At 39.2% G+C, this 21,848-nt stretch overlaps 3 non-coding genes across 3 annotated transcripts; 2 read left to right on the forward strand and 1 right to left on the reverse strand.

The window, feature by feature from the left end:
• Positions 1 to 18,035: 18,035 nt before the first annotated feature.
• trnad-guc (transfer RNA aspartic acid (anticodon GUC)) lies at positions 18,036 to 18,107 on the reverse strand. The gene has a single exon. It is a non-coding gene; the product is annotated as a tRNA-Asp (tRNA).
• A 735-nt stretch (positions 18,108 to 18,842) lies between these two features.
• Positions 18,843 to 18,957, forward strand: LOC141367548 (U5 spliceosomal RNA). Its single transcript, XR_012371900.1, has one exon. It is a non-coding gene; the product is annotated as a U5 spliceosomal RNA (small nuclear RNA).
• Positions 18,958 to 20,080: 1,123 nt separating this feature from the next.
• On the forward strand, positions 20,081 to 20,152 carry trnag-ucc (transfer RNA glycine (anticodon UCC)). Its single transcript has one exon. It is a non-coding gene; the product is annotated as a tRNA-Gly (tRNA).
• The last annotated feature ends 1,696 nt before the right edge of the window (positions 20,153 to 21,848 follow it).

The raw sequence follows: 21,848 nt of genomic DNA on the forward strand, positions 1-21,848 counted from the left end.
TAAACTTTCTATAAGGTAATACTCCAACATTATGCAAATGCCCTTACAATACACTACAAATGGATAGAAAGTGTTTTCAAAAATTCTATTTACTCCATCTTGTAGCGATAAGAGAAATGTAACCAGTATTTAATAATTACAAACTGAATTGCAGTCAGTGATAGAATTCTTTAATGTTTTTCTGAATACATACTGGAACCTTACTGAATTTACTAATTTGTTATTTTTATCTTTGTAATTTCAGCCATCAGATGAAATTGAAGACATCCTAAAAGGCACTCATACGGGCATTTTAATCGTAAGTGAGGAGCCATGTTGAGACGTGCTTCCAAAGGAAATAATTGACACATATCGCTCATTTTAGAAGAACGTCTGGTGGTTATTGAAATCTCGGATGTCCCCAAGGCATATGGACTGCTAATGGTTTTGCTTTACGCCGTTAACATTGACTACCCCAAACACATGAAGTACACCTTTGAGGCCCTACAAAAACTTCTAATGAACATTGGTGGAAGCCGCTGTTCTTCACGTGTGCATGGTCTTCGCAACAAGTTGCTATGCAAAAAGTAGCTTTTTTGAAGAACCTCTAAGCTCTTATGTGCCTTTAGCTAATTTTGTAATGTTTGTGTTTGTGATAATCCGCCTTTGCCAATTGCAAGAATACAAACAAAGTCCCGGCGCGGAGTAATACTGTACCTCACAGCACATCTAATACAAGTCAATGGAGTTGGACAAAAACTATGATAAAACCTGTTGGAAAGTATCTTTTGCAGCGATTTTTGTGTGAGCATATCAGTGACCACCCCTGACCACTTGGTGAGTTTCAGGTCTTTGTAAACAAAAGTTTAATGCATTTTGGGAGGGACTGTTCCTGTGCACCTGTGCACCCGTTGTGGAGGTGTGAGGTGAAACAACACCCAAAAATTCTCGGGGCAGCCGCATATGTCCAAATTTCAGTCAAAACCGTTCTATTTCATCATAAACAATCTCAAAACAGGGCTTTAAGTGTCAAGTGCCGAACTTGTCCTTTAATGTTCATCTTTACATCTTGTATTTACTGATATCTCGGATGTCCCCAAGGTATATGGACTGCTAACGGGTCTTCTTTACACTGTTAACATTGACTGCCCCTTATGGAAGCAGCTGTTCTTCTTGTGTTTATTGTTTTCGCAACAATTTGCTATGTAAAAAGTAGCTTTTTTGGAGTACCTCTAGGCTGTTGTGTGCCTTTTTGCAAATTTTGTAATGTTTGTGTCAAGTTGTGACTTTAAAATATTTTATTCTCTTTACGCACTTCATACACTTTGAGTCAGTGAATACCAGACTTCAATATGAACAATGTTAAATGTACCCAAGGAATTCGGACTCCTAATGGATGTAGTTTAACTGTTTAGTTTAAATAGTAGTAAACCTTTAAGGATTTACAAAAACTAATGAAATTGGTGGAAGCAGCTTTTCAGTATTTATGGTCTTTGCAACAAGTTGCTTTTTGTGCAAATTCTCTGTGTCAAGTTGTGATATTTAAAGGTGCAATGTGTAAATTTTAGTGGCATCTAGTGGTGAGTTTACGAATTGCAACCAACGCCTCAGCCCACTGCTCACCCCTTGCTTTCGAAACGCATAGAGAAGCTACAGTAGCCGCCACCGGAAAAACACGTCATCATCGGAGACAAAAATGTTTTTCCGTTAAGGGCTTCTGTAGAAACGTGGCACAAAATGGCAACTTCCATGTAAGGGGACCCTCGTGCATGTAGATAAAACATCTCATTCTAAGGTAATAGAAAAATAATGATTCATTATAAAAAGGTCTTTATACACCCATACTAATGTAGTTTTGTATATTATATTGCATTTCTGTCAAGACATCCTTCTAAAAATTACACACTGCACCTTTAAAAAATTAATTTATGCACTTCATGATATTGAAACACTTTGTTTAATTCATATTAAATGGTACAATAAACTAGTTTTGGTATGTGTTGTAAACTGTTATTTCTAAAAGCTAATTTGCAGAAAACATCTTAATCAAGTTAACACAACACAAAAACGTTTATCTTAACTAGAAATTGTAAGGCAGTGGGGTTACAAATGTTTTTTTAGTTTAATCAACACAAATTGTTTAGTTAAAATAACACACATTTTCATGGGTTATAACAAAAAAAACATTTGTTGTCTGGAATAGAAAATAATACTTAAGGCAACTTGGGAAAGTCCATCAAATTGACTTATTTTTAAAGGTTGACTCCACTTTAAGGGCAAGTTATTTCAACAAAAAAAATATTGTTAACTTAAAAACTTTTAAGGCAGCGGGGTAACAAAGTTTTTTAAGTTAACTCAACAAATTGTTTTTTACAGTGTGTATATTTAACACTTCTATCACAATTGTACCATAATTTGCATGTCTATGTGTCGTCATGCACATGAAAGCTGATATTCTCCCATTTTCAGAAATACATGACACATGTATAGAACATTTATTTTACAAGACTTGTAAAACATTTATTTATATGATGTTCATGATTTAAAAAAAGCAGAGCAACATTCAAATCATTGTACCGGGTTGAGTGCTTTAGATGCTGTGTGTCATTATCAGACTCAGATTTCATCATGCACCAGCATCCAAAAAATGTTTTTTTTTTCAACACGAATGATATAAGAATCATCAGGTGTTTCTGTGCCTGAAGTGAACACGGAGACGATGAAAGTCAATGTTGTAGCAAGCCAAGTACACGTTTTTGCACAGAATAATATAGCATAGTGTTAATAAAATCAATTTCAGTATTTTCATGCTATGAATAAAAGTTTAACTATTATATATTGAAGGCTTAGTTGTTAATGTCATTTACAGCAATAATCACAAATTACATATTTCCGTCATTTTTATGGTCAATGCAACTTTAAAGCTCTAAATCTACAAAAATTTGATTATGTGACTTTAGCCAGAGTTTACAGGCGGTGTTACAAATGATGTTAGCACCCAGTTGATGGCCCCATGTCTATTTTATAGTAGAGAAAACAAATAGAATAGAAGTCAATGGGTGCCGTCGACTGTATACTTATCATCATTGTGTGTTTAACAGAATAAAGAAACTCATACAGGTTTAGAACAACACGAGGGGGAGTACATGATGACAGAATTTCCATTTTAGTGTTAAGAGATCCTGACAACTTTTATTCTTCCAACAACTCCAAAATTATAGATCCAACTACGGCTACGTCTAAAATTGTTAGATACCACTGATCCAAATTTAGATATAGGTCACTAGACCTCTCTTATGTCAGGGAAAAATTCTAATGAATTTAGCAGGTGTTTTTTACTGTTTCACGACATTCTAATGACAACAGTATAATGTAGAATAGAATGACTAGATGAAATTAAGTTAAATATATGTATACCATAGGGCTGTTGAATGCTTTATTCTGATTGGTTGAAAACTGTTTTCTGCAAAACGCAAACCTGACCTGTTAAATATCTTAAAATAACCGCCAGAGCAATGTCTGTGGTAACCATGGTATAAGAGGAATAATGACTCCAGTCAATTATTTAAAAATAATGCACACCCGTGGTGTAACTCTGCTTTGAGTTGTTCCGCATTACCACCTTGGGTGTGTATTATTTTCAAATGAATAGCCCATTATTAATTATTCCTTACATAAAGAATAACAAAAATAAGAATATAAGTAAATGATACATGTCAAATGTCTTAAAATAACCGCCAGAGCAATGTCTGTGGTAACCATGGTATAAGAGGAATAATGACTCCAGTCAATTATTTAAAAATAAGAACACAACTACTTAATTGTGAATATTGATTTTAATTTTTAAACTCAAACCAAACTGGAAATATAAACATCCGTGCCTGGAGAATCTGGAAAAACAATTATTTCAATCCAAATAATGCACATTTCAATTAAGTGGCAAGACCACTTTACTTTGAACTTTGGTTCAAATGTTCTATGGCTTTCACATAAAACCAGATAACTGAATGGAACGCTGCAGATAACTTGCTTAACTTAACATGTTTAACCTCTGAACAAAACAGATGCCCTGTATGACTAATAGGACTCATCTCCAGAATCACAATTCTGACACACATAAATTGCCTGGCCTGAGGTGCAAGCATCATGGGCCCAATTGTTGCATTTTACACATTTTACCCAGGTCTCCTTTGGACGACTCTTTGAAAATGGCTCTACACAGACGAGGCAGAAGCACTCTTCATCATCTGATGATGACTCTTGCATGATTTTTCTTCTTTTAGCTGCCTTGTTTTTCATAGGTCCAGATTTCTGCTTCCCTTTCTTTTGAAACAGCTTTTTGCTAGATTGAGGCTTATTCTTTTCTATATCATGTTTTCTGAGCATGTTCGATGTGTTTGTTTGTACAGGGGCAAGTTGTCAGATGTGACGACTTGCCCCAAAGTCATTGAGACAACTTGCCCCATACTTACTTGTGTGCTAATGTTGTCTAAATCTCAAGTTTAGCTCATCATATCACTTTAGCTAAAGTATCAAAAGACACTTTACGGTCTCCTCTATTTTGTGCAAAATAATCATTTTAAACATTCACACCTAACAAAGTTGTATTGCATAAAATGTAAAGTGATTTTTTTTTACTTTTTAAGCAGAAAAATAAGAAAATTGTGCTAACCTCAGATTACAGTGATCTTGACCACATGTGAACAGGAAGTTGACTATAGAAGAAGAAGTCACATAAAGTGGCTATTTGATTTTTGAGATATAGCCTCTAGTGTTGGAGTTATTAACAGTGTGACAACTTACCCGTGTGACAACTTACCCCGCTCTCCCCTAATAGATGAAATAGAATCTCTACAATTTCCATAATGACAAACGCAGTCTACTAAGAGCAGCGCATATTAGTTAAGGGTCACAAATAAGCAGAGCTGATGGTCCTCAGGTGCGGGTGATTTACTCCTGATGCGCTTGAGTTTAGCACCACGGACATCACAGCTCAATATTCGGGATGTAAAATCCTACACTGTAAAAAAAATCTGTAGAAATTACAATGTTATTGCAGCTGGGTTGTTGGTAATTTACCCTGGATTTGGGTTTATGTTATTTACTGGCAAGAGTTTGTTCAAAGTTAAATAAATTTTAAATATTAACAAGTCGTTATCTTTACAGAATAAAACTATACAATAACAGCCTCATGCAAAGCATTCTGGGAACCATAAATCATCATCAACCTTTTTCTGTTTTTTGCTTCAGATTTTGTTTCCCAGAATGTTTTGCTTGATGCTGTTTTTTAAGTTTTACTCCATAAAGACAAAGACTTGTAAATGTTTAATGTTCATTTAACTTGAACAAAATGTTGCCACTAAAAACATACATTTAAATCTACGGTAAGTTACTGGCAACCCAGCTGCAATTTCTACGGATTTTTTTTACAGTGTAGCTAATGAAGCCATAGTACACTGGCAAGAACTGAAGGACAAAAATTAAGGTTTACAAGAGGTTTTGAAACACTATTTTTAAATAATGTGTTTATGATGTTTTCATGAAATGTCTCCTTTGACACATGCTTTTTTCAGTTAAATAATGAAGCAAATACACATAATATCAGACGCGCAAACATTAGTAAATCGGGTTACGCAAATCATTTAAATAAGCTCCTCCCATAAATTTTGCATCTGAAAGGGAAACTCCTATAAATGCATATGCAATAAGGTCAGTTGCAAAAATAACTAGACCACACCTTTTCAGCGCTAATAATCTTTGTGTCTTTAGTAAATCTTGGCAGTCATTATTTACTGACAAAATGATGGTTTGCACTGGTAGCTGTTAGTAAATCTGACCCTAAATGCAAAGATTTTAGTCAATGAAATCTACATTAGATTTAGTGGAATAAAATTGAATATGTTTAAATTAAGTATTCTTAACTCATAACCTTAATATTTCAGAAAAGTCCAGTAATTAGAGTCCATTAAGTATTCAGGTTGATTAGGACACTTCTTACATTCATCTCAATGCCTGAATTTACCATGCATTGTTTTTATACACAGACAGGGGACACTGGACTATGATAGACAGTATCAGAGTATTCAAATTATTTAAGCTTGTTCAGTGAAGGGTGTGTTTGTTCAGTATATTCAACCGATGATCTGTCAAGGCTCGCACTCGAAAATGCTATCGGTTCGTGCATCCATGGCCAAAGAGGGAAAGACTTCAGTGAATGAGAAATACTGTATGAGGTAATGCATATTAAGATCACAAAGTCGTTCACTTGTAAGATTCTTTTAAAAAGACAGATGTAGTACATAACACCACTATCTCATATTACTACATTTCTTCAGTCATGCATCCCTGTTTATAGTACATATATACTGTATCATACTTGATTCAATGTGAGGACACTGTAATTGTACACTTATTGGCCCTCATTTATCATTCGTAGAAACGGCCGTATATGTTGACGTAAGATTATGCTTACACTCCTCTCACCGTCTAATTTATGAAACTGTGCGTACCGTTGATATTCAGGTGTACGCAATACCTGCCCTTCATAAATGCCGCGGCTTAAAACGATCGTCATTAGAATAACACGCCCATATAAATTCAAGTTTACACTTCCCCCACGCCCTCATTTTACGACATTGACAAACGGAAGACGGCAAAGAAGAGAAACCGGGGAAGTGGAAAGAAACAAAATAGTTTTATTTGGGAGTTTAAAGAGTGGGATTAAAGACACATTAATAATTGCATGACATTTTGTAATATTTTTATTATTATTTTTATTATTAATGACGCTTATTGATATTTAGAAGAATAATTATTTATTATTATTATTTACTGTTGCCTACATCTAAATTCTATGTCTGCTCTCCGCACTCCCTTTCAATTTTGTCTTCCTGTCCAATCTTAACTTTGATTTTTACTTTACATTTATGTATAAGGCTTGAATTCCATAACTTATTGCTAGATGTTTTTTACAGATTCTCGAACTACCAAATTATCAAAGGGCGTTCTGGATTCAACGAGCGGTGCTGAGCGAGCGGATTTTGCGGAAAGGCGCTCTGATGGTAATATTACCGCACCGCTCAACGCTCTGCTCCGCTCACATGCTCTGCAAACGTCAGGTAAAGCGCACAGGCTCGTAACTGAAGGAATACATATGCCTACAAATCAAATGCTTTGGTGAAGTCACACAAATTAAACATTGAAGTTCATGTTGCACAAAAAACACCTAAGTTTATAATTACTATGTTGTTTTTTTACAGTGGGTCATAATATATTATATATTTTAGTTTGTCAGTGCGTTTTGTGGTGTTAGGAATTGTTTGCAAATTTCTGCACTAACTCAAACGTGCGTACACCACCTCCTGAGCTGGCGTAGGATTTGAGCGTGCCGTACGCCAACGTCCATATTGATAAATCTCAAAGTCACCGTGGTTTTGGGTGTACGCCAGGTGTACGTTGGAAATTTGGTGTACGCATTTTTGATAAATGAGGGCCATTATCTTTATGTCAATCAATCTTATAATGTACCATCTTACACAGGCAATCAGTACAGGACATGGCTGGTTTATATAGTATATCAAGTTATAAACCAGCTTAGGTTAGCTGATCAAGTAGCATTAGCATATATAAAACTTTGTGCTTGCTTCTGAGTTGCGGGATGACTCAGCAATCGCGCTTCATGTTTGTTTTGATTGTAGCATCACAAGTTTAACAAAGGAACCCTTAAAAAAAGTCAAATATAATGTGCATCCATATGTCGGTTCTTTATCTCTTCTCTCAGACCAGACATTCAATTTTCTATACAGTTTATGACATACGCGTAGATTTTTACCTGTGTTATATTTTGCGCTATGGTGGCTCTACACAAGCCTTTTGGCGTTTGACATCAAAGTACCGCGAGACTACTCCATATACTTTTGATTCGCTCTCGCAGTACCTTGATTTCATCTGATCGACCTGCATAATTTCGCATAAAGTCTTTCAGTTTGGTGTGTGCTTCTAACCTTCCGACCACACAGAGATTCTATCCCTCACTTCCTGACACTTTCCTCACGTTTTTATTTGTTGGTGTAAAGTCAATAGATTTTTTCATAGTTGAGTTTTTATTTAGTTATCAACTCGTTTTCGTCAGTAAAAACACATGGTTAACGAAAACTATGACAAAAATTATTAAACAAAATGAACACTGCTTTAAATCTTGCGTATTGCTTATCTAGGATCCATCTCCCAGACATGTAAGACTTAGCATGTGTTGTGCTTCCTCACTCCTGACACCAGCTGTTTTTAATGGCTTCATGGAATAGATGTGCCAGGGATTCTGGGCGAGCTGTATTTGTTAACTTATAACAGTGTCTAGAGTGAAGGCTCTTATCGGCACCTGCCAATTTTTTGTCAGACCCAGTGGGATTGAACTGACCTCGATACAGAAGTAATGGATATTAGAAAATCTGCCCACTGTGATTGGGGGGGTTTGAGTGACATACTGAGGAACGAGAGATTTCTTTTCAAGGACACTGAAACATTCTAGCATAGAAACTATTTAGAAAAGCAAGGATATATTGAATCCTCTAATATTTTGAAGTTATATTGGTCCCACTTTATATTAGATACCTTTAACTACTATACATGTACATAGGGAAAATTTGCACAGTGTGCATATGTGCTGTATATGTGTACTTAACATTTTAAGTATCTTTAAATGTAAAGATAAAAAAAAGTAATTTCACATAAAGACTCCCAACCATACAATGTATTTCATACTAGTTCTCATTAAGTGAACAGTAGTTAAATACATCTATAATCATGTTGTACTGTTGTATTCAGAAGTTGTTACAATCTCACAAACGTATTTGTTTGTTTTCATTTTAATGTTATGGTTGTTTATACGGTTGTGTGCCTGTGTGTATTGTTTTTGTTTTCTCTCTGTTCCCTGTTCTTTCTGCTGTGACTCCCATCAGGAGAGAGATAGTTGCACTACTTGCTGGCACCACCTGCTGCTAATTTACAGAGAGGGTCAACCAACTTAGAACAAACCTGCAGAGAGAAAGAGAAGCTGTGTCCCAATTTGAAGGATTCGTCCTTCAAAAAAGACTTGCCCTTCTGAAAATTAACCATGTTTTTTTGTGGTAAAAGTGTAGTAACCATGTTTTTTTTTGGTGTATTGAATACTACCAGCAAAACCATGGTTTTACTACAGTAACCATGGTGTAACTATGGTTTTTGAAAACCATGGTTGTCAAAGCCATGGTTATTTTGTGGTAACCATGGTTTTACTACAGTAACCATGTTTTTTTTAACTGTAGTAAAACCATGGTTAATTTTGTTAATTTTTCTTGATACCAAGAACGGCAAGTTTGGACTTGCAAGTTCAATATGAATCCTTCGAGGATGGGAGGACACGAGTCCAGTTATTTTGCAAATGGAATAGCAGAGTACTTGAGGTTGTCATTCAGTCTAACTGATAATACAATAAAAATAATAATAATAATAATACATGCAACCCTGGCTATTCCTATTTTTATGTATTGAAATAAAGAAATATGACAGAATATGAAAATAGATGTCACGAGTGACTTCTAGGGCGGAAAGAAAAGTGGGAGGAAAAGTTCCGCCCGGACCGATTTGCGCAAACACCCGTCACTTCCGGGTAAGCCCGGGGCGTGATTTTTTCCCCAAACCAGTTCAGATAGGAGTTTTACTTAAACATGAGCTCCGGGGCAGAAAGAAATTTGATTGGTTCACAAAAATGACCAATGAAAGTCCTCAACCGGAGCCTTCAAGGCAGCTTCTGCAGTGAAGCAGTTCGAGCTCACCGTTGGTCAGGTGAGTAGCGCAGATGGTTAGATAGGAATGTGACTGTTTTGAATTCAGCTCGAAATGTTTCGAGCGTTTAAGTTACGTGTTACCACGTTTTCACGTGTCCGTGGCACGACTTTCGTTTTCGTGCCAGGTTCACGTAATGTTTACTCAATTGTTTTTCCTAATGTCTTACCATTGTCGTTTGGGATTTCTTTTTTATGATATCTTTGAATCCCAAGACTTATACTTTCATACTAATTAACATAGTAAGAGTTATAGACTTCATTTCTCTCATCTTCCTCTGCTTTAACAGATGTGTTTTATAAACACACTACCACAATGAGCAGAAGAAAACTAACACTTAACTTCAAGACCCAAGTTCCCAACTAAAGGAAACACTAATCGGCACAATGGTGACTAACTTTAGTAACCAGATTTACAGCAGTTGTATCAAAGTTAAACCTATCATCCATGTAACTCTGCAAGCAAGTTGTAATTTTAGTTTTCAAACAGAGATGATGATAGTGTTCATTTAACTATGGGGATTTCATCTATTGCATTTAATAATTTGGCTTTCTTTCTCATTTTAGTATTACTTTCTCCAGAAAAAGTCAACAAAATAAATATTTTAAGACAGGAACAATTCCAAAATTTTGTTGATTTGACACGGAATGACCAGCAGGTGTTCACTATGAATGACTCAATCACTTCATTATCTTATTAACTTTAACACTGATTTAGTGTTTTTTTAACACCAATCTTGGTGTGGATTATATAAACACAGAGCAGTGTTAATTTAACACTGGGGATTTTACTGTGTGGGGAAGAAAGCTATACTTTTCCCCTTACGTGCAACGTTCAGAAAGCACAGATGAGTTGGGTTAGTAAAATAACGAAATTATAGATTTAAGAACAAAATAGTAGCCTATTTATATAAAGAGAAATATTAAAATAAAAAGTCCATAACTCTTCTTAAGTGGAAATAATAAAGTAAAATAACGAATAATAATTATATAATAATGAATAATAGTTTACAATAGGTTGCACGTAAATATCTGTGCATAAGTGCCACCAGTACTCCGTCAGCGCAGCGGCCAGCAGCCAGCACTCCAGTGCGCAGCTTATTAATACCAAACAAAGTGAACAAGTTGTCCATAAACATTGAAATTTAAACATGGTCTGTGTAACATTATGTAAATTCTGCGTCTCGGTCTGATTGTTGTTTTCGTTTTCTTGACGTTCGCTGAATTCTGGGTTTATATTTTAAACTGCTGCTTCAGTGCAGTATAGCCACAGCTATTTAACGAGCACAATCTCCTGAGATACTATGCTACTAATAATTCATTAATAAGTGTTGTTTTCTTGTGCAAAATTAAATATTTATAGTTAAATGTGTATATACATAAAAAAAATAATTTGGGCGCACAGACGCCCCAAGGGGTCGGCGGCGCCCTTAGCATTTGCCTATTCCGCCTATGCCCAGGACCGGCCTTGTGAACATCCAAACAGGTTTGGGGAAAAACAAAGTTTGATGAAAGGTGTACTTACCAGTGGTGTGTGTTGCACTAAAGGTTTTATGGGGAGCTTATGTCAAGAGAAAGAAACGAAGAGGAAGGAGGATTAAGATCGTCAGCACAGTGAGTAAGTGGAATACTTACCTTGGTGTTATCGTTGAGGATGAATGTATAACGTTGTGTTAAGTGTGTACAGCTGTCTAGCGGCCCCATCGTGGAAGAACGAGTGGGTGAGCCGAAGTCTAGTGGGGCAGATGGACATTATTGGCGGCCACAACGACCTCAGTTGGATCACTGTCCGTGCCAGCGACCGAATTCCCCTCTGGGGCAAGTCATCAACCGGGTGTGGAGTACTGACCTTATTAAAGTCACTGAAGTGTGTATAGTGCAGTGGGTGAATCTGTCTTTGACGTGTGTGCACCTGAAGTTTTGCAGTGTTGTGCCGTGTCCTTTGCTGTCTGTACTCGCCCTCCAGGTCGAGAAGAGCCCTGTTGGAGAGGCCGTAAGCTGTTGCGGGGGTGACTGCCGAAGTGGTACATTGTAGAACACTTACCTGAGAGAACGAGCTAAGTGCTACCTACCCCACTTAAGTCCTGTACAGCCCTAAGAGAAGAGTCTGAAACATTATAGAACACTTACCTGAGAGAACGAGCTAAGTGCTACTTACCCCACTTAAGTTCTGTAAAGCCCTAGGAGAAGAGTCAGAGACATTGTAGAACACTTACCTGAGAGACCGAGCTAAGTGCTACTTACCCCGCTTAAGTCCTGCAAAACTCTAAGAGAAGATTTTGAGACATTATAGAACACTTACCTTGTATCCTCCCTGTGTGTCCAGCAACCAGTCTAGCGGCCGAAGGAGTCACCGGCCCGTCGTACCCGACCATCCGGCCCCAAGCGGATCTAGAGGGCTCCTTGAAGCATACTTACCTTTGGTATTCACCTGTGTCTCCAGGAACGCCCAGTCACTGCAACGCCCACGAGCGCGGCGGGTGTTGTCTGGGAGCCGGCGAAGCTAGGCTTGAGGAACAAACTACTCACCAGTGGCAGGTTGTCGCTCTCTGTCCTCCCCCCATGACTCATAGTGTGTTTCATTCTGCCTTCAGGAGAAACGAAGGGCGCCACGAGGAAACAAGAACCATAAGCAGGAACAGTGAAGAGATTGGTGGAAGGGACGAAGGAGCTCCGTCCCGCCCCTCACCCCCATGGGCACTCAACCTCGACGCCCCGTTCTCCCAGGCCCAGACTCCTCCTGTGGACGAGGAGAGATTTATTTTAGATTCCCCTTCCCTCTTTCCCAATTAGTTTTAACTATTTAAATAAAGTTTGTTTTAATTATACTTATCCTTCTCGTGTGTCTGGTCATTGGGGTGCGCTTGGGACCTCCTCGAGGTGGAAGTTAGGAAGGGGCGTGACTCACAACGTTTGTGGTCCGCGCCGACCGGTGACATATACTCATATGAAATATGATATAAAACACAACCATCTATTTTAAAGTACAAAACGTTTGTACAACATGAAGTAAACACAAGAACTCACATATCACATATCCATCAACCAACTTTAGAAACATACAAAAGTAAAAGACAAAATACATAGAATAATATTAATAGAAAACATAATATATATAATAGTAAAATAATGATAAGCCCTTTTTCCTAAAAAACACTTATTTAAGAAAGGTATTATTTCTGGCGGTGAATGAGTTAATGCTCCTGGAAGCTCTAAGGGCGTGGGTGCGTGCTTATTCCTTTTTGTAAAACATATTTTACAAAAAGTTAGGGAGGCGGTGTATACTTTTGTTGATTATTTTATTTTCTGCAGTTTGTTTAGGAAATCTAAACTCAACTAGTCAGAGGGTTGTTTTGTTTGTTATTTTGGGCTTTTCCAACCTCCTAAACTTTTAATTGCTTCCCCATTTTGATTTTTTTTTTGCTTGATTTACTTGAAAGACAACTGAGCAATTGTAAAAAAATGCTCATCTAATTTTCAACCTGGTGTTTTGTGGTTTTGAGGCAAGTTCTGTTACTATAAATGCAATGGCGATTTTCCATTGCATTTTACCCTACGGCCAGGTCGTGTCAGCTCACCGTAATTTGGCTTGGTTAGCGTTTCCATTGAGTTCCATAGCACTTCAGAGTTGGAGGGATTGCCACAAATTCAAAATTGACCACCACAAATAGATGTTTGCACATTGCGTTTATCACTATAGACCCCTTCATGGTTCACATCACAGGCGGTTCCCACTGCACAGGTCAGAAAAGCCATTACAGCAGATTGAGTTGCATATTATTCGGTATCATCAAAAATGCCTACTTACGTCGTGGGCTGTGAAAATCGCACCAGGTCTTCCATTAAGTTTTCGCGATTCATGCAGAATCTCAAAAACAAGCAATTAACGTGCAGACTGGAACAATGCAAATATCAAAGAGACTTGTGTTTGTAGTGCTCACTTTATTTGAGGTAAGTCATAATTTTTCAGCCCTGTTAGATTAAATCATAAAGCCTGGATGGTATGAACAGTTTGACCCCATGCTGCGCACGCACCCGATAGTCATTCAATGTTTACAAACCTTGAAGGGGTCTATACCTCTGTCTAACATGACAGTTTTGGTACAAACACTTAGTTGAAAAAACGCTGTGGAAAACATTGGTATGATGTTCCTGCTTCTCAGCCAGTAGTCTATGGAACTTAGGCACAGCCATCTTTGTGAGGACAGACAGGCTGAATCCGAAACCGCATACTGCCATACTATATAGTAGGCAAAAAGCAGTAGGCGAACGAATAGTATGTCCGAAACCTCAGTATACGTAAAAGGGTAGGCGAGAATTAGCGGGATTTTGGACTATTTCTCGCGAGATTCAGAGGCACGTGTACTTAAGTATTGTCCGAAACCGCTTACTTACTGAAAATGTAGTAGGGGAAACAGCACGTGAACAGAGTAGTACGTCCGAATCCTCAGTATCCATAAAATCAGTAGGCGAGAAATCCCCGGATGCCCTACTGAGTCCGCCCCGATTCTGAAGCGTGCATCGGATGGACACTTCTATCCCAGCTTTCCCATGATGCCACGGGAAAGCAAAGCAATCGACCGGAGACTAACCAATCGGGTGATTTTGATACGTTACACAGGACTGTTCCTCAGCACCCTGACTTCACGCACAGACCCAGGATATACCACAAAGTTTTCAGCTGATTCATGAAAATAAAGCTGTAGAATTGTCACAGCTATGTTGAGCTGACAGTAAATATGTGATGGTTTGTTAGAAAAATACATTTGAATAAAGTTTTGTTTCATATGGGATTCACTTCAATACGTTTTCATGTATTGTGATGGTTTTATTCGTTCATTTTTTATTCATGTTTCCTGTCGTTTTAAGTAAATACAAGAGATTGCTTCACTAAAATGTATATAATCACATTGCCTGCATTGTTTGTATTCAAGCACAGCTGTCATCTGACAATAGATATTAAATTACAATCTGCTTGTTTTACTTATTTTGTCCCCTACAAAATAATGTGTAATATATCTGTAACACTGTTACAGATCAAGTTACTGATGCAATCAGGTGTTAGTGCACCTGTCCCTCATACACACGCATACGTTTTCATATCTGTTATTAGGTTTGTTCGAGTTTATGCACCGCTGTAAGAGCCAACAGCTGGATGACATCAAAGTACCGTGAGAGCGATTCCAGAAATCACACGGAGAAGTCTGATTTCGAGTTGCTCTCGCGGTATTGTGATGTCAACCTCCTGTCGGTTCTTGTGGTTCCGCATGAACTCGAACAAGTCTACTACGTCATATGTCACATGATAACGTCAACATGGCGAATGCTGTACATACTTAACGCGAACGTACATACTGCCTTAGCGCACGTTAAGTAGGTACCCAATGAAATTCAGTACCTACACAGTAAGTATGCGATTTTGGATTCAGCCAGAGTCTAGAAAGTTTGTGAGCAACCGTGCACTGGGCACGTAGGAGTTTTCCTTACTCAAACATGTTCTGAGGGCAGAAAGAATGTGATTGGTTCACAAATACGACCAATCAAAATGCTCATTACTGGTTTAAGCCCTCAGCGGAGCCTCCAAGGCAGCTTCTGCAGTGAAGCAGTTCGAGCTCACCGTTGGTCAGATGAGTAGCGCAGATATGGTAAGATAGGAATGAGACTGTTTTTGAATTCAGCTCGAAACGTTTTGAGTATTTAAGTGACGCGTTTTCACGTGTCCGTGGCACGACTTTCTTTTTCGTGCCAGTTTCACGTATTGGTTACTCAATTGTTTTTCCTATTTTCTTACCATTGTCGCTTGGGATTGGGGTTAGAACAACTTTCTGTTACATAAAATGACATCCTCACCCTAACCCAACTCTAACCCCAACTCCAAGCAAGAACAATTTAATTTTCTGACAAATAAATGTATAAACAATGTCATTTTAACCCAAACCCAACTTTATCCTCGCACGATAATAGTTTTAAAATGTGACGAAAACCACAAATCTAACCCCAATCCCAATCGACAATGGTTTGAAAAAAGGAAAATAAATTGAGTAACCAATCCGTGAAACTGGCACGAAAAAGAAAGTCGTGCCACGGACACGTGAAAGCGCGTCACTTAAATGCTCAAAACGTTTCGAGCTGAATTCAAAAACCATATCTTACCATATCTGCGCTACTCATCTAACCAACGGTGAGCTCGAACTGCTTCACTGCAGAAGCTGCCTTGAAGGCTCCGCTGAGGGCTTAAACCAGTAACGAGCATTTTGATTGGTCGTTTTTGTGAACCAATCACATTCTTTCTGCCCTCAGAACATGTTTGAGTAAGGAAAACTCCTATCTACCCATAGGGGCCTACCCACAGGAAACAGCGAAATCAAAATTAACCATTGTGGCTGACATAAGAGACTCAGCCCACATGGTCATGACAGGGAACTTGGGCACTCAGGTTTATCCTCTTCAGACGTGATAGAAAGTTCAGGAGACTCTGGTTCAGACCCTTCAACTGTGAAATTAGATACAGGACACTCCAGTTCATACCCTTCAGTCGGTAAAGAAGATACCCCTGCTGAAAAACAGCTAAAACCAGCTTAAACTGATCATAGCCTGATCATAGCTGGTTTACCACGCTAGTTAAAGGGGTGTTGAGCACGTTTTTAGCTGGTCAGGCTGGTTTAAGCTGGTCAGACTGGCTGGTCTTTGCTGGTCAGGCTGGTTTTAGCTGGTCAGAATGGCTGGTCAGGCTGGTTTTAGCTGATTTAAGCTGGCCAGGCTGGTCTTAGCTGGTCAGGGTGGCTGGTTTTAGTTGGTTTAAGATGGCCAGGCTGGTTTAAGCTGGTCAGGCTGGTCTTGGCTGGTTTAAGCTGGCCAGGGTGGCTGGTCAGGCTTACCAGCTTGGGAGATCAGCTTGGTCAGCCTGGGAGGCCAGCTTAACCAGCCTGGCCAGGCTGGGAGACCAGCTTGACCAGCCTGTGAGACCAGCCTGGGAGGCCAGGCTGGGAGACCAACTTGACCATGCTGGGAGACCAGCTAAAACCAGGTATTTCTATCTTTAACCAGCTAAAACCAGCCAACCAGCTTAGGCCAGCCATACCTCAGATGCAACAGGGCCCAAGAACTAGACACCCCCACACTTGGAACACCAGCTGCCAGTACAGAAACCAGAGGGGTATCCACCAGACTAGACACTAACCGCCTAGTCATGATATTCACTAGAGACTTATCAGGGTAAGAAACACTAACACGGATCCAAATGCAGATATGGCTTTTATTTGCATAATAAGGAGAGAGAGAGAGGAGAATGCTGATAGAAGACAGAAAGAGATCCACTGCTTGGTGACAGGGTGAGAGTTCCACTGCTAGATAATAGAGTGTGCGTTCTGCTGCTAGGTGACAGGGTGAGAAAACAGCCGGACAAAACAGGCTGCTTAGATTCTAGACGAGATGTCCGCTGTACGTAGACAGGGTGAAGTTTCCGCTGCACAATGACAGAGTGAAGATTCTGCGATGTGATGACCTCCGATGAGTGTAGACTGAGAGAGGCTCCACTGTACGTGCGATGACAGGGTGATGATTCCACTGAACGATGACAGGGTGAAGATTCCACTGTACGATGACAGGGTGATGATTCCGCTGTACAAAGACAGGGTGCGATGATGACAGCTATGCAGGCTGTAGAGTTCTGTAAAACGCCGCAGATGGTCAGCTTACACCGCTGGACAGCGACAGTACTGAAGAGGCGGAGAGATTGTCCGAAGCAGCGGGAGCCCGTGGTGAAGTAATCCTGAGGGCAGAGAAAACACGCAGAGCACACCAGGCAGCATAGAGCAAACAGCAGAGCACACAGATGACAAAATAAACTACGAAAAATAAAACTGGATAAAGGAACAAACAAAAACTGGACAAGACTTGAACGACGAAGCACATAACATAATAAACTCGCAGGGAAACAGAGGGAGGAAGGGAATCGACTGAATCCGTGATCAATTCAGTGCAGCTCTAAAACAACAGTTGGTTCAGGACATTCACAGGTCCTGTTGAGCAACACCTTTCTGCCTGCGTTGGTGGTATAGTGGTGAGCATAGCTGCCTTCCAAGCAATTGACCCGGGTTGGATTCCCGGCCAACACATTGCTTTTTGCTCGACCCCATCGTGAGAACGAGAGCAACGCAGCGCACTTCTTCAGCCGATTTTGATGCGTAAAGGTGGCTCGTGCAAGTTGTTTGAGAAGTCAAACGAAAAGGAGATCTCCCCATCGGGGAATCGAACCCCGGTCTTCCGCATGACAGGCGGAGATACTGTCCACTATACTAACGGGGATCTTACGCCCAGGATGAGTCGTCGAGCCGGATCCCCAATCCAAAACGCAGCATATAACACACGCTCCCCATTTGTGAGGACAGCCTTCCTGTTTATTCCCCCCGTATTTTTGTTTATTTTGTCTGCTTGTTTATATTTTAAAAAGTTTCTTTACCTTCTTTTTTAAAAAACATTCCCTGCTACTGCCCCAGCCAACTACCTTCCTTACCCCAAAATCAGTAAACCCCTTAGATCGGTACTTTAAAAGGACAACCCTACCCCATTCTGAACCTTAATCCATCCCCTTGCTTTTTTACTATTTACCTGAAATAAATTAACCATAAACTACACCCTGCCCTAACACCAGCTATCATAATCCCAAAAAGAATTTTTGAAGTGAAAATGATCTATTAAGCTGAAGGTCTTAGACCTTGTTCTTCTGTTGGGGCCCTTTCTTTTTCCTTTTTTTCCCTAGAGTCTATGGAAATTAATGGGATGGAGATTGGAGATAGCCTGTGCTGGTGCATCCTCTGTGGAATGTGCACAGAGTTTCATTCCCCAAAATCTCTCAGCAAAAGATCACACTGTGACATGTTAGTAGCCTGTGCCTGTGTCTTTATTTTGCGCAGGAACGTATTTCTACCTCTTTTGCTCCTCCCAGGTGGAAGGGTCTGTGTGGATCCTGAACCAGAAATTACCCTTTTTGAACATTATGGTGTGGCACAGGGAGCACACTGGGTCGAGGTTTGTTGGACATAACTCAAGTTTTCCTTCAACTACGTATAAATCTTTCGCCTTTTACTAAAGATTTCCATGGAGGAGGACGTTGTGAGTTTATTGTATTTTTGGGTGCTCTGCTCACAGCAGAGCTGCGTAATTTTGGTCAATTGCAGAAAATCTTTCATTATGGTCTGGTTTGTCGCGAGGTGTTCAGTAACAATGGTCGCTTCCGAAGCACTGCTTTATGAGGCTTCGAAACTTTTCAAAATCTATCGTTTCAAATCAATTTGCTCGGAGCTTGTTTCAAACTGGCCAAGTCACGTGATTTTAGCAAACGAGGCTTCATTACGTCATAACTCTTTCGAAACGTTTCGAAAATCCGATGGATCACCACTAGGGGGAGTTGGTCACAAATGACCAGTGTCTAATATGGTCAGGTAAACTCGGGTCAGTTTTATTACGCAAGTTCATAAAACATGCATCCTTCTGGCTAGTAACACTACCATTTTGTTTACTTTTTGTTTATAGACAGATTTAATGACAAAAATGTGCATAATTAAAAGGGGAGATGGTTTTAATGATTTGTTTGCCCTAAATACAACTGAAAAACACACAATACACTTTTAATTATGTCTTAATAAGGTTAAATAATTTTTTTAAACATGTTTTAATACAAATCTTGCTATTATTTTGTAAAATAAAGTGTAAAATGTTTGGAAAGATCTGCTTTAACACTATTTTGACCAGCAGGTGTCGCCAGCGAGTGTGGTGTTTCGAACGCTTCGAAGAACTGAATCAATTTCCGAAGCGATTGGTTCAATAGATTCGAAGCTTCGAAAAGTTTCGTTGCTCCCATCACCAGTGTTCAGTGGCTTTAAACAAAGGAGACTTGTGCCTCCAACATAGGGACGGCGAGAGGTGCGAAAACAGCAAACGAACAGCAGCGCTCAGCTCGTGCCATAACTCTTGCATTTCAATCGGCACTCCAGAAACAAAACAAACCTCCCCATCAGGGAATCGAACCCCGGTCTTCCGCGAGACAGGCGGAGATACTGTCCACTATACTACAAGGACTTCTCTCTCTCGCGCGGGCATCACGCCGGCCAACGTCCCCTTCGAAAGAGGACTCTTGGGATTCTGTGGTTATCAAGTTACAGACACCAGCAGGAGGCGAGGAAGGGAATCGACTGAATCCATGATCAATTCAGTGCAGCTCTAAAACAACAGTTGGTTCAGGACATTCACAGGTCCTGTTGAGCAACACCTTTCTGCCTGCGTTGGTGGTATAGTGGTGAGCATAGCTGCCTTCCAAGCAGTTGACCCGGGTTCGATTCCCGGCCAACGCATTGCTTTTTGCTCGACCACATCGTGAGAACGAGAGCAACGCAGCGAACTTCTTCAGCCGATTTTGATGCGTAAAGGTGGCTTGTGCAAGTTGTTTGAGAAGTCAAACAAAAAGGACATCTCCACGTCGGGGAATCGAACCCCGGTCTTCCGCGTGACAGGTGGAGATACTGACCACTATACCAACGAGGATCTTACGCCCAGGGTGAGTCGTCGAGCCGGATCCCGGATTATAAATCACTCTGGGTTATCTGATTTATCTATTTGGCTTGTGTTTTGTTTCCGTGCACTTGAGGCATTTTGCACATTTGTTCTGCACGTTGTTACTTCTGACCTTATTTTATTTAAAAAATGTATTTATTATAAACGTAAATTCTGATATAATTGTCTGTACATTTTGGATTGTTTTTCGTTCTATCGACGTTGCGCTATTGCGTTCTGGCCATGTTTGCGCATGCAATTTAGCCGAAAGTGCTAGGTGCTCTGCGTCTCATATTTAGAAGTTCATCGAACTAAACATTACAAAACGGATGTTTTTCGACGGGTATACGTTTTAAAATGTATTTAAAACCGAGTGGTTATCTATTATGGTCGGTGTTCACTTTCAAATGATAGCAAAGAGATTCCTGAAATAAATAATATCATCAGGTCTTTCTGTATCTAAAGTGAATACAGAGATGATCAAAGTCAAAGCAAGCAAGCATTTCTGTGCTAAACAATAACGCGTAGTGTCTATAAAATCATTAATTTCAGTGTTTTTCTTGTTATAAATTAACGTTTAATGAATTGTATACAAAGCTTAGTTTTTATCATTTACAGTAACAATCACAAATTATTTGTCATTTGTCTTTTTTTTGGTCATGGCTTTGACGCGCTTAATCTCCAAATTAAATAAAAATACTAAATTGTAGCCGGGGTTTCCAAGGCAGGATCACCATTGTTATTTTTTAGGTTTAGTTCTCAAAATGTTTTTTGTGTGATGTTCTGTAGATCGTGGCATTAAAATGTTATGAGGAATAATTAAACAAATGTTGCCTTACATTTTACCTTAAAAAAAATATATAAATGCATCCACAGTCCAATATATACTGTTATATAACTCAGGCAGTAAAGCAGAAAATAATTGGGTACAGAGATGCGCTGTATATGTTTGTTAACGGGCCATTACCGGACATATTTATAGCTAAAAATTAACACATGACATCTCCGGGCACATTTACAGCACATCAATACTAGGCTACATCGAAACATTTACACCCGAACAGATACATGCATATTTGAGCATGATGACAATCTCCGGGCACATTTACTGTTATCATGTAAGCAACATGTCAGTAATACAAATATTGTGAATGCATAAGTTCTATGTTTATGCATAGTTTTATGCATTAAAAAATCAAGCAACACATCAGTAATACTAATATTGAGAACAGAAAAGCCGGTAAATGTAACTTACACTTTATGAATTTCGGGTTCGTTTCTGCATGCCCCGTGCGAGTAAATGACGATGAAGCCACGTTACTAAAAAAAAAATATTTGTATCATGTATTTTCGGAAAATACAGATATGTTTATATATATATATATATACATCTTGTATTTTCCAAATTACTACGCAAAACATCAGTAAAAGTCTACTAATAAAACAGAAAAGCCCGCAAATGTGACTTAACCTTTATGAATGTCCGTCGCATTTCTG

Source organism: Misgurnus anguillicaudatus, chromosome 10 (genome assembly GCF_027580225.2).
Source record: "Misgurnus anguillicaudatus chromosome 10, ASM2758022v2, whole genome shotgun sequence".
NCBI classification, from domain to species: domain Eukaryota; kingdom Metazoa; phylum Chordata; class Actinopteri; order Cypriniformes; family Cobitidae; genus Misgurnus; species Misgurnus anguillicaudatus.